The 12,340-nt window shown below is 43.6% G+C and overlaps 1 long non-coding RNA gene across 1 annotated transcript; it reads right to left on the bottom strand.

Moving 5' to 3' along the window:
• Positions 1–5,758: 5,758 nt before the first annotated feature.
• LOC125897133 (uncharacterized) lies at positions 5,759–12,118 on the bottom strand. The gene is made up of 3 exons (XR_007450388.1): positions 12,016–12,118; positions 6,203–6,324; positions 5,759–5,825 (listed from the first exon to the last, which is right to left on the bottom strand). It is a non-coding gene; the product is annotated as an uncharacterized LOC125897133 (long non-coding RNA).
• Between the last annotated feature and the right edge of the window lie 222 nt (positions 12,119–12,340).

Genomic DNA, 12,340 nt, shown 5'->3' on the forward strand with positions numbered 1-12,340 from the left:
TGTTCTAGTTTTGTACTTTGGTGATGGTACATCATTGTTAGCTGTTGTCCAAAGGGCTCTAGTTAAGCTAACGTTAACTTCTGGAGCATAGCTTCATTAACTTATCTGTAATGGCAGAGATAACAAAGGTTGGCAAACGTTATGCTGAATGATTCAGTGTAAATACTGTAGCACCAAACTAACGGAGAGACACTCTTGATAAAGATGGTAAAAAGGCCGTTATCCTTTTCTCATATTCTGAGCCAAAAACCTTAACTTCAGTGGCACTTTAACTTGTTGTCTTTGATGGTGACGGCAACGAGATGCGGTTCACAAGCGTACACTGTGACCTGTAAATTTTGTCTTGTAATTTAAGCTTTTCATCGAGCTTCTCAACAATAAAATGATGAATATATCCCTCCAATGCGTAGTTTAGGCCCTTTTGGTTACTTCTCAATGACACCTGATCGTTATGTCCCCAAATATCATCAGTTTCCTCCTGTGAAATGCCGTGTACTGTGACACCTGCCATAGCGCCGGTCACTGAATGTTGATAGTTTGTCAGAGTGAGTGGAGGGGGGCGTGGCTTAGCCAGAGGTCAATACGTCTTTTGTTGTTGGTCTTTAACAGTCGTCTGCAGCTTGACAGGCATCTTGCCAAGGTGCCAAACCATCCACCATCTCCTTTCTGCATGACAAAGTCAGCTCATATACCACGTCACTTTAGAAATGCTGATATGATACATGTAAAATGTACAGTGTAATGTATCTATGGTTTACAGAAAAGTACAATGCTAACATTTTCTCCTGGCAACTGGGCTGTGCAAAACATGAGCTTATAAAATTCAGTAGGCTACACTGCACTACACTGGAGATTGGAGAATCTTTTAAGATGCTCCCTGGGTAGATATAAACTGCTCATTCTAAGGTAACTAAAACACCATAATTCTTATCTTCAGGTGATTAAACACTAAAGAAAACACACTTATTATATTCATACTGTATGAATATATCCCCCTACATCCGACACACTGGTCCTTTAAAACTTTATTTTTAGATTAATAAATTCAATGCCTTGCAAGACTTTTTAATGATCCGTGGGAACCCTGTTGTAATGACCACTTGTTGCCACTGTGCCACTGCTGTTTTGCACACGCTGTTCGCCAAAAATAACTTCAGTATATCCGTGTGCCTTTCACCAAACGCTGACCCTGTCTGCAGGCTCTGATGACAAGCAGCAGTTTATTAGCAGAGTCCTTATAACTTGGAGATAGATGTGAGATAGTTCGCCACTAACTGCAGTTTGATTACCTCATCATAATTTGGCTCACTGGAGTCACTCTGGGCAGCCAGAGAGCCAAAGTACTCGATGTGTGTGTGTGTGTGTGTGTGTGTGTGTGTGTGTGTGTGTTCCTGTGTATGTGTGTGTTTGCATGTGAATTGTGGCTCTGAGCTTAAATGTGTATTTAACTGTGTTTGAGTGCATGAGTTTGGCACGTTATTTTTGGAGTGTGCGGGTTCCAGCATAGGTGTGTGTGTGCTTGTGTGTGTGTGTGCTTTGGCTGAGTCATGGTGGTTCTGGCAGGGTCGCGGCCGGCTGGACAGCGATGGGTTGAGTTTGGACGAGGCGGAGGAGCGGACGTGGGAACCCTCTCTCCTGTTCTCCCATCTGTTCTTCTCGGTGGAGGTGCAAGAGGTGATGGAGGTGCTGTGTATGTGTGTGTGTATGTGTGTGTGTGAAGGACAGAGTTATAGAGCCACAAACACACAGGCATGTACGGAAGTATACAGGTATGTAGAGAAACAGAAAAACACAACTGATGACTCATATACTGATCTGCATGAGATTATATTGTATATATGGATGCATACACTCACACTTGCAACATCTGTAGTACACACACACACACACACACACGCACATATATGACCAACTAAAACTACAAAAACTATCTCCCTTTAACACACACACACACACACACACACACACACACACACACACACCTCTGAGCCACAGATGGTCGAGTGAAGGGTTAGGGCTTCCTGAGGTCTGTGCCTGAGCATCCTGTGGGCAACATCTCTAGAGCCAAATTTCATCTTCCTCCGCCTCCTCCTCCTCTTCACCTCCTCCTCCCGTTCTCCTTCCCTCCTGACATGACACTCATTCATCACCTTGCAGGCAGGGATCCTGCTTTACAGCCATTAGGATGCAGGTGGTGCATCACTCTAACCTTGGCCGAAGGTCCGACACATTCGGTGGTACGTTGAGGTTCTGACGTGGCAGACTGGTTTTACCCTTAACTTAAGAAGAGAGAGAAACACTGAAAGGAAAATTCCACTTTAATTAAACCTGGGTATGATTTCTATCAGTTACGATAACTACAGTGTTTAACCCAAGACCACCTATACCGAGAACAAGTCATGACCAAGACCAGAGTGTATCAAGGCTGAGACAAGACCAGGTCATACCTCTCTCAGTGACAGCTTACCAGCTCTGAGCCGTAGTTGGAAACACGCTGGTTTATTAACAGTATACAACATTTTAGCTCGGCTTGTTATTAGCTGGTAACTAGCTTCTAGCAGTCTGGACCACTCTGCAGAAGGAAGGATGGCGAGGATGTCGTTCACCAACAATGGCTTTATTGCAGTCTTCACCATAAAACGATAAACATGACCTTTTCATGAGGTTATGCAGCAGCCCTGAGCCTATCTAGACACCTAATTCTACTGCTGTTATCAGTCTATGCCATCTGCCGTCTTCGCCATGACACCCTGAGAGATCACTGTTGTATGGTATGACTTTATAAAATTGCTGGTGTTTAAAATTGGCATGATCTGTGCCACCACTTGAAACTAAATCCTTGCACACTTTACAAGTTACCTTTTTAGTAGTGGCACTTTCCAGTGTAAAATGTTGCCAAACTGATGGCATTTTGCTAATAGCTAACATTACACTATTAGCCCTGAATCAAGTTGTAGTTGCAGTCCACTAGACTTTTGTACGCTTTCATCAGCTCGCCATGTAACGTTAGAAACATTAGGAGGTGTGGATTTCGGCATCTGACACCAACACCAAATGTCACCGTTCATGAAGGAGTAATGATACGATACGCCACCGGTCGACTGGTCAGCACTAGTGATGGTGAAATCGAAGCTTCATGAAGCAGTGAACCACTTTGACACAACTGCTTCAAGAATGACACCCTGCTTCGAAGCATTTCATACAGTCCAAAGAGTGACATCTGCTGGTTGTGTGTCAGAACTGCATCTAAGTGGAAGACCTGAAAAAGCCTCAGGGCTGCCTGTAACGAGGCTTTGCTCTCAGTTGTCACGTGATTGTGGGCGTGCCAAAGCCGGGATCGAAACACTGTGGAACACTTCCGCTTCAAAAGATCGACACTGTGTTGAGCAAACTGGCTCGAGCGTAACATCACTAGTCAGCACCTGTAGCATACTGTAAATATGATATGCTGCTGGTTAGCGTCAGTTTAAAGTACTGCTGGTAACAATGTAATAAGAAGCTGCAAGTTCCTACAGGGTAGGTAGAAGTGGTGGTTGATGGGTCCAACAGACCCTGGACTTTCACCTGGGATGTTGGTGTTCCCTTCCTGTATGAATGTAAATCCAAACCATGATGTTTTTTAAACCTAACCACTTGCTTGTGTTGCACGGCAGGATACCTAGCACCTAGTCTCTATATACAGACTCTACATTCAGTGAATGTAGAGTCTGTAGGCAAACCCCGGAGATCTTGGCTCTGGAAGAAGAGCAGAAGAGCCCTGGTTTCCGGTTGTAGGCTGTTTGTAGTCCGCGTGATATTGACCAGTCACGTTTGAGCCGGCTGCAGTTGTTGCCAGGTTAAACGGTCCGTGCGGTGAACTAACAAGGCAGAACATAATTGGCGTCACTGTAAACTCTGAATCCATCGCAATGGTTCAGCATATTTACTTATATATAAACGGAAGTCGGAAACGGAAATTCGCCTCCTCCGCCCAAATCAAACCGGAATGCCAAAAAATCGGGGGTCTGCCCCCAGAGGCTGTATCGCCGTCTGCCAGAAGTCAGACACTGAATACAGCTGATGGGTTCCGAGAATGCCTAGCACCTAATATGTAGTTTTGAACAGCACTGACCAAGCAGCGATATGTGACGAGTTGGGCTGAATACGGGTCGGGAAATCAGCCAAGTTGTGGGGAAAATCACTTTTCTTTGTTTTGTGTGGATCACATTCAACATGAGTTTCAATTTTCTGACAACACCTGCTGCCTGCAGGTTCATCCAACTCTTTTATGTAGTCATGTTTCTCTATTTTCACTTCACACAGTACATGATTGTATCACTTTCTGCCCTCCATCTGAATTTCACATGTCATAATTGTCACCTGATTGCAAACAAGCTATTGCTGACATCTGCGGACATGGCATCGCGACAACAAAGTCCAACAGGGCAAGAAACATGAACACTTAAGTGATCAGACATTTTGTAAACGAGCCAACAGTTTAGCCAGATCATCTAAACCTGGATAGATTACAGCACAGGCACACTTGGCACAGGCTCAGAGGCCCAACGGGTCAGGTGGCCCCAAACCAGAGCTTCTGCTTACAGCGACTGTCATTGCACATCTTGTTGGAGAGGTCATTCAAAACAGGGATATCATGATCACAGTATGAGTCCTGTAACATGAAATATCGGCTTTTAATTTGACTAAAGTTCATTTCTGTGCCCAGGAGACTTTTGATGATCTGCTCATGTATTAAGAACTTTATTTGAAGGTAAAACCCCAAAATATAACCAACCCAAGATGAAATACCTGATCACAATTTGTACAAATTTCCAAACTTGAATTTGTGAATTTTGTTTTAATAACAAATTTACAGTCACATTTGTGCATGCATTTTTATCACATGCACACAAAAGGTGAACTGTAGACTGTTAAATTATTTGTGACTGTCACCCTTACGTACAAACAAAACCTACTGTAAAGTGTGAACTTGTCAATGAAACTTTAATGATCTGTTGGAGTAATTAGGTTTTTACAGCTATAAAGAATCAGATGTTTAAAAAATAGAAAAAAATCAGATTATTAAGGTAAAACATAAAACAAAATGTACAGAGAATGATACACATCGCTCGTTATGCTGACTAAACACATGTAAAGGTTGGCATGCAGCTATATAGAAGTAAACACACATACATGTAGCTATGACTACACAGGACGAGAGAACACATGTTGTCTGGAGAAATTCACCTCCACCCTCCTCCCTCCCTCCTACACACACACACACACACACACACACATACAAACCCTCCTCCCCATAATCCCACCTCCCCGAACAGGTGACATCCTGTGCTGTATCTGGTTTGAAATAATCTCATACAACAGATGGGTCCTTTTCCCCGAGCCTGCCAGCCAGCCCCGCACTGCACCGCGGGCACTCGTGGCAGCGAAAACACGAACGCTACCCACGCCAGGAGAGTGGTCCAATTCTCATCCCGGTGCCCACCAATGCCGCTGCCGCCGCCACCGCACACGCAGCTTCACCGGTATGGGTTTCTTTCCGGAAATACTGGTGGGCGTTTGATTCACTTCCTGTGCTCTTCTGGGCTGAGGTGTTAATGTGTGTGTTTGTGTTTCTGAGTGGTCAGTGAAACTGAAGACGGAGGTTTATTGTGTGGGGCTGCAGCGACAGGTAGGCAGCAGTCTTTGTGCACAATGCAGAAGTGGGCAGGAGACCAACAGAGCGGGAAGCAGGCGGGCAGTAATGTATGAAAGCAGGTATGTGTCTTCAGTGCTGCTTAATTCATCTGTCCCCGTAGGTTTGCCCAATCAGCTAAGCCTCAATCTGCCTTCACCAACACCATAAGGAAGAAGATAATAAGAAAACTGAGAGACACACAGAGAGAAATCAGGCATCAAAGACGACTCCACCATGAGAAGGTGGAGAAGGTATTGAAAAATATGAACAGCTCTTTAACGGATTACCATGAAGTTTGGTGCAGCCATTCATGTCCCTGTCAGGATCAGTTAGAGTAATGTCAATTTATTTTGTTCAACACTTTGGTTTATGACATGCAAAAATCTATTGACAATGGACCTTTTTCACAGCAGACATTTTGACTTGTGTCAGTAGAAAAAGCACAGGTGAAATTGATAACATTAAGGATGGCTGAGTTCCATTCAGTGTCCCAGTAAGCTAGTAACATTCAGCCAACATGGACAATACCAGGGTCTCCCCTAAGTGGAACGCAGCTGTCATTAGTGTCATTGAACACACCTGTGTTGCTCCTACTCTGACGTGTCAAAATGTCTGCCGTGAAAAAGGTCTATACACAGACAATCCAGGCGCTGCAAAATATGAGAAACTAGAATCACTGCCCTAGTTAAGTTTCTCTATTATGACATGATAAAACAACTTGAATGATGAATGACGATTTTTGAAGAGTCTGATGGAGAGTTTACATCCATGCCCCCAACACAGAAGATCTACACAATCAGCACAGTTTCAAAGTGGACACCCAAGATTAGTCTCACCAAATAAGTATCTGACTAAATATTTCCTCTTCTGTTCCTGAGATATGAGATATGACGTTGAATAAAGGCCAGAAAAGTGTTGACCTTTGACCTTTTGGATATAAAACGTCATCACTTCATTATTTTATGCTATGAGACATTTGTGTCAAGTTTTATTGGAATTAGTATATGAATTCTTGAGTTATGGCCAAAAACCAATTTTGTGAGGTCTCACTGACCTTGACCTTTGTCCTTCAAACACAAACTTCTGATCAGTTTATTCAAATAGTTTTCACTTTATTCAATAAATAAATTATTGTCACTGTATGATTAAAAAACACAACAAAATTAGGAGTGCTACTTCTGTAAGGTGCTGACTGGGGATGCACTGAATATTCAGTAACCGAATATATTCGGCCGAATATTGCAAAAAACACACACATGCGGTATTCGGTGGAATAAGTTAAAAGCAAGGCCGAATAATAGCGGTGTGTTTTGATAACGCAATCAAACAGTGTGCCGTGACGCGCGGAGTAAAATGTCGGCAGTGTGGCGATCCGTCCCTCACTGCACTCGCATTTGCGACTAAAAATAGTTTTGAGCGAGCAAAATAGGCTTAAATCATTCAGCACGCTGTGCGAGCAGCCTACAGATTTCAACCAGCAGCAGAAACGAAAGGCGAATCCCACCAATTGTGGGTTGAACGGGGGTCACAGACACAGACAGTAATGTATTCCTGTAAAATACGGCGGCCATCGGCTTACCGGCGACGGATAAGTGGGCTCCAATAATATCCTCTTCTTGGCGTGTGGACTGCCCAGAAGTACCTGAACAGCCAAGCCAGCTGAACACAGGTATGTGACGTGTCAGAGGAGAAACGAGCCGTTCACGGCCCACAAACCTCACCACACTTTAGGGACTGTTCTTTACTTATGAAGGGGAGGAGGGTGGCTGGTTGATTCTTATTTTATTTATTTATTTATTTTATTTTGAACCTCCCTATGTTCATCACTTACTGATGCTGTTTTTGAAGTATGAATAAGTCAGTAAGTAATTTATTCCATTGAAATATCATTGATGTATTATAGAAAAGTGATTTATCTTTTCATAAATGACAAAAGGCACATCTGCCTCATTTTCGCTGTGGTATCGTGATACTACTCAGAACCATGATATTTTCATTGGTATCGTACAGTGGGATCCAATTTTGGTACTGTGACAACACTAATCTGGAGGGGGTTCATCTGCAAAAACTAATGAAAAACTAAACAACGATATTCGGTATTCGGTGCTCAGTATTCGGCCAAACGTTTAATATTATTCGGCTTTGGCTTTGGCTTTGGCCACAAATTTTCATTTCGGTGCATCCCTAGTGCTGACAGTTAAAACCACATCCTCCGTACTTTCAATAATCCAATCATCACACTAATAAATAATAGACAATAAATAAGTGTAATAGGTATAAAACTACATGTAGTACGACTGTGAATATTGCTAATAAAGTGTAGTAGGTTGATTATAAATAAGTACCAAACTGGAGAGCAGAGAGCAGCTGCACAAATGCACACCGCCATCTTGTTCTTGAGATATCACATTCACAAGAATGAGACAGATGCAAGGCCACACTGACCTTGACCTTTGACCACCAAAATCCAGTCAACTCATTGTTGAGTCCAAGTAAATGTTTGTGCCAAATTTGAAGCAATTCCTTCCAGGTGTTCTTAAGATATCGTGTTCACTTGAATGAGACAGACAAGGTCACAGTGACCTTGACCTTTGACTTATGACCACCAAAAACGAATCAGTTCATCGTTGAGTTTAAGTGGACATTTGTGCCAAATTTGAAAAAAAATCCTTGAGGCGTTGTTGAGATATCGTGTTCATAAGGATGGGACGGGCAACCTGAAAACATAATGCTTGTTAGCATTGTCATTTTGAGTACGTTAGCATGTTGCATGCTTATGTTAGCAGCTAGCTCAAAGCACCGCTGTGCCTAAATACAGTATCACAGACTCTTAGTCTTGTTTAACTTTGGACAGGTTAGCTGTTTCCAGTGTGTGTGTGTGTGTGTGTGTGTGTGTGTGTGTGAGTGCTTCACATTTAACAGACTGAATGAGAGTTGTATCGATCGTCTCATCTAACTCTGGACGAGATCACAGATAAATGTATTCCTCAGATGTTGGACTATTTGTTTAAACATCTTTTAGCTCATTAAATTTTGACACGTTGACCTGTAGTTACAGCTGCGGCCTTTTGATAAGGCTGAACTGAGGTTTTCATTATGTCACACTGATACAAACTGTGAGTCTGATGGATCCTGCATGAGGATAAATTCCACTTTGAAAGGCCATTTCTCTACAACTACTACCTCCATTCAGATGCTGATGTATGAGTCTGCGTGGGAGTGTCTGTGTGTGTGTGTGTGTGTGTGTGTGTGTGTGTGTGTGTGTGTGCACGCTGGCCAAAAAAGCTCACTGCATCCTAAATTAATCACGCCTCTTTAACATCTATGTGTTCTCTGCTGAGCCAGCTCTAAAGTTGGACTGAGTGTGAGGGAGAGAAAGAATGCTAAGCAGCTTCCCCAACCCTTCACATCACAAGGGAAACTCAGCGCCGTTAACAAAACACTCCTCCTTGTCCTCTTCCTCTTTTATATCTCTCTATATTCCTCCTCAGGCCGGCCGCCTCCTCCCTGCACCTACCTCACCTCCTCATCTCCAACTTTTATACTTCTCCATCAATCCTCCTCCTCCTCCTCATATCCCGCCACTGTTGCCTCATTAATAACATCTCAGATCCTCCCTCCTTAACAATTTTTTCCCCCATCATCCTCCTCTCCACCCCCCCCCCCGTCCTTTTCTTACACCCTTGCTCTCCACTCGCATCCTCCTCCCTTGTCCTCCCCCCTCGGTGCCCTCTGAGCGCTGTTCTGTAACAGCTCAGCTGGAGACGGCGTGCCAGGAGACTGCTCCTTTTGTGGCCCGCTGAAAAGGACTCCTAGCTTGTGTGTGTGTGTGTGTGTGTGTGTGTGTGTGTGTGTGTGTGTGTGTGAGAACGTTGGGGGGGTGGGGGGTCAGAAAGATTGACATGGGCATCCATCAACGGCGAGCGTGCGGAGTGCCTATCGCTGTCACAGAGATTTCAGTCGAGCTTGTCCACATCAATTATCTGTGGTAGATAACTGGGACATAACCACACACACACACACACACACACACACACACACCAACAACTACCCCCTTCCAACGCAATGTTAATTTTGCAGCTGCTTTATATTTAGTCTTAAAGGATAACTTCAGTATTTTTCAACCTGGGCCCTATTTCCCTGTGTGTATGTGTGCGTGTGATTCATAGGTACAACTCGTTTTAAAATTGGTTCAGTATTGAGGGAGGTGGATGCAGCCGGCAGCCGCGAGGTAGATATGGGGGCAAATGCGTCCCGTATAAGTTTGCGCATTGAAAGTGCTTTTTTTTTCACCACTGACCGGTTCAGATCGCCAGTGCTGTCTCTGTAAATAGCATAGTAAGCGTTTCCCTGACCCTTCACTTCCTCTGGGCTGTGTGACGTCATCTCGTGAGAGCTTTGCTTGTTGCCGGAAGAAAACAGAGGAGACATGCAGAGCGCCGCTCAGAGTGGCGCTAGTTGTCCCGGAGTACAGTTGAGAGTTTTACTGCATCGATTGAACAGTGGTTCGTGTTTGTGCTTATCCGAATTGTAAGAACAGGATGTTGCGCAACACCCCGTACAGCTTTCATAGGCTGCCTTTGTCGGACGGCGAGATGCTGAAGTTGTGGCTAGTTGTGCTACAAATGGATGCTAACACTCCTGTCCAGACACTGCGCCTTGCGGACCATCGGGTCTGCAGTGCTCACTTCTCCCAAGATGACTGCTGCCAGCTGAAGAAGAGAAGACATCCAATCCCGAAACACCTCTTCCTCAAGAAAACGGCTGTCCCACGAGTAGCGAGAGCTACAGACACAGTGGAGGTAATGTTATATAAACAATGTTCGAAACGCTTAGTATGCTATTTACAGAGATAGCACTGGCGATCTGAACCGGTCACTGGTGAAAAAAAGCACTTTTAATGCACAAACTTATACATGTCGCATTTGCCCCCATATCTAGCTCGCGGCTGCCAGCTGCATCCGCCTCCCTCAATACTGAACCAATCTTAAACCTATGAATCATACACACACATACACATGGGGAAATAGGGCCCAGGTGGAAAAATACCTAAGTTATCCTTTAAGACGAACATGTTTGTAAGTTTAATTCATTTTTATCCTTCATAACTGTTTTTTCTCTCTAACTAATTCAGTTATGCTCAAACAGATAACAGAAATTGGAATCAAGGTGAAAGGTTGTGTCAAGTATTAAAATGCTTTCACCCCTGCCCTGTTTGGTTCGGTTTAATCAAACTCAAGTTCATTTGCCCCCTCAGTGTGGTTCATTTGGGCAGGTGTGAACACAGCAATCACGCTCAGGTGCGCACCAAAACAACCGGACTGAGACCTTCTTGAAGAGGTGGTCTCAGTCCGATTGGAAACGCACTCTGGTGCGGTTCGTTTGTGTTCCGACCTGGATGTGGACCAACTGCAGTCACATGACACATTGTTTGGGTTAAACATGAGCATGTTACAGTCCTGGAGGATTATTAATGTGCACCTCCTCCTGTACTGCCTTAATATGCACATTCAGCACATCCAATGCATCAAAACATTGTTTTCTAGTTGGAGCTGCGCCTCGTTTTCAAACTGTATGGTTTGACTAAAATGAACAATGACAGCAATATAGTCCACGATGAGCAGCGCTAAAATCAACCTGCGTAGTTGTCCCTCCATTGTGACATTAGAAAGTGTCACATTTATCTTGCAAGTGTACTCTTCTTCAACGTTTGCTTTATTTCCTGGATTTTTCTGACCAATCAAGAGCAGCTTTCTCACACAAGGCATTTTTACCTGGTCCGCTTGTAAATGCTGCCGTGAGAACACGAACCAATTCTAGGCAATTATACAACTTTGCATTAGTCCCTGATTAAGACCAAAGGAGACAACTCTAGGTCTGAGAGCAGCCTTAGACATAATTATTTCTACAGCTACAAACCAGATCCTGTATGTGTGTTTTGCAGGCTGGTGGAACAGAGACTGGCGATTGTTCCAACAGCCCAAAATTCCAAAGACCGGTTATTCCGAAAAATGTCCACTGAACTGAAAGCCCATAAAAACATAAATGTTTGGTGGCTCAAACGCTGCTGGTAAACTGAAACAGATTGTGTCTTTTTGTGTTTTGAAGATAACAGGCTCTCTGTGACATTTTTCCGACTGATGGAGCGATAGGATTTTGGTGTTTTTATTTACTGGTGTTTACTGAGGGTGTAAATCACCAGTTTCATCATCATGGGATATCACGTTGATTCTTTGGACAATGATAAAGGTATTTGGTGATATATAAAGCCTGCCATGATACAATCTACTCTTCTTAAAGCTTAACAGATTATATGTTATGTTATTATTTTTCTTTCTTACCTTCCTCAAGTCTTCAGCTCGGTTGAATTTCAGCCTGCATGAAAGTTTTTTCAGCCAAACATTGTTGAAACAGCAGCTAACGTTGCTGCAGTGGGAGGTTAGCCGAGTGAGATGCATGACCAGGCAGCTAACGTTATGTCGTGTTTTATCTCAGAGCTGCATTGTTTACATTGTTTACTGTTGATTTGTTCCAGAGTAAAAACATTATCAAGAACCGAGAAAAGTGTCTCCTTTGGATAAAGTTGTGTGGCAACATTAGACCACAACATCAACTCAACGTGAATAAGATTAACAATGATGTCTACATCTGTTCTAAGGTAAGTCA

Source organism: Epinephelus fuscoguttatus, linkage group LG11 (assembly GCF_011397635.1).
Source record: "Epinephelus fuscoguttatus linkage group LG11, E.fuscoguttatus.final_Chr_v1".
Classification (NCBI taxonomy): domain Eukaryota; kingdom Metazoa; phylum Chordata; class Actinopteri; order Perciformes; family Serranidae; genus Epinephelus; species Epinephelus fuscoguttatus.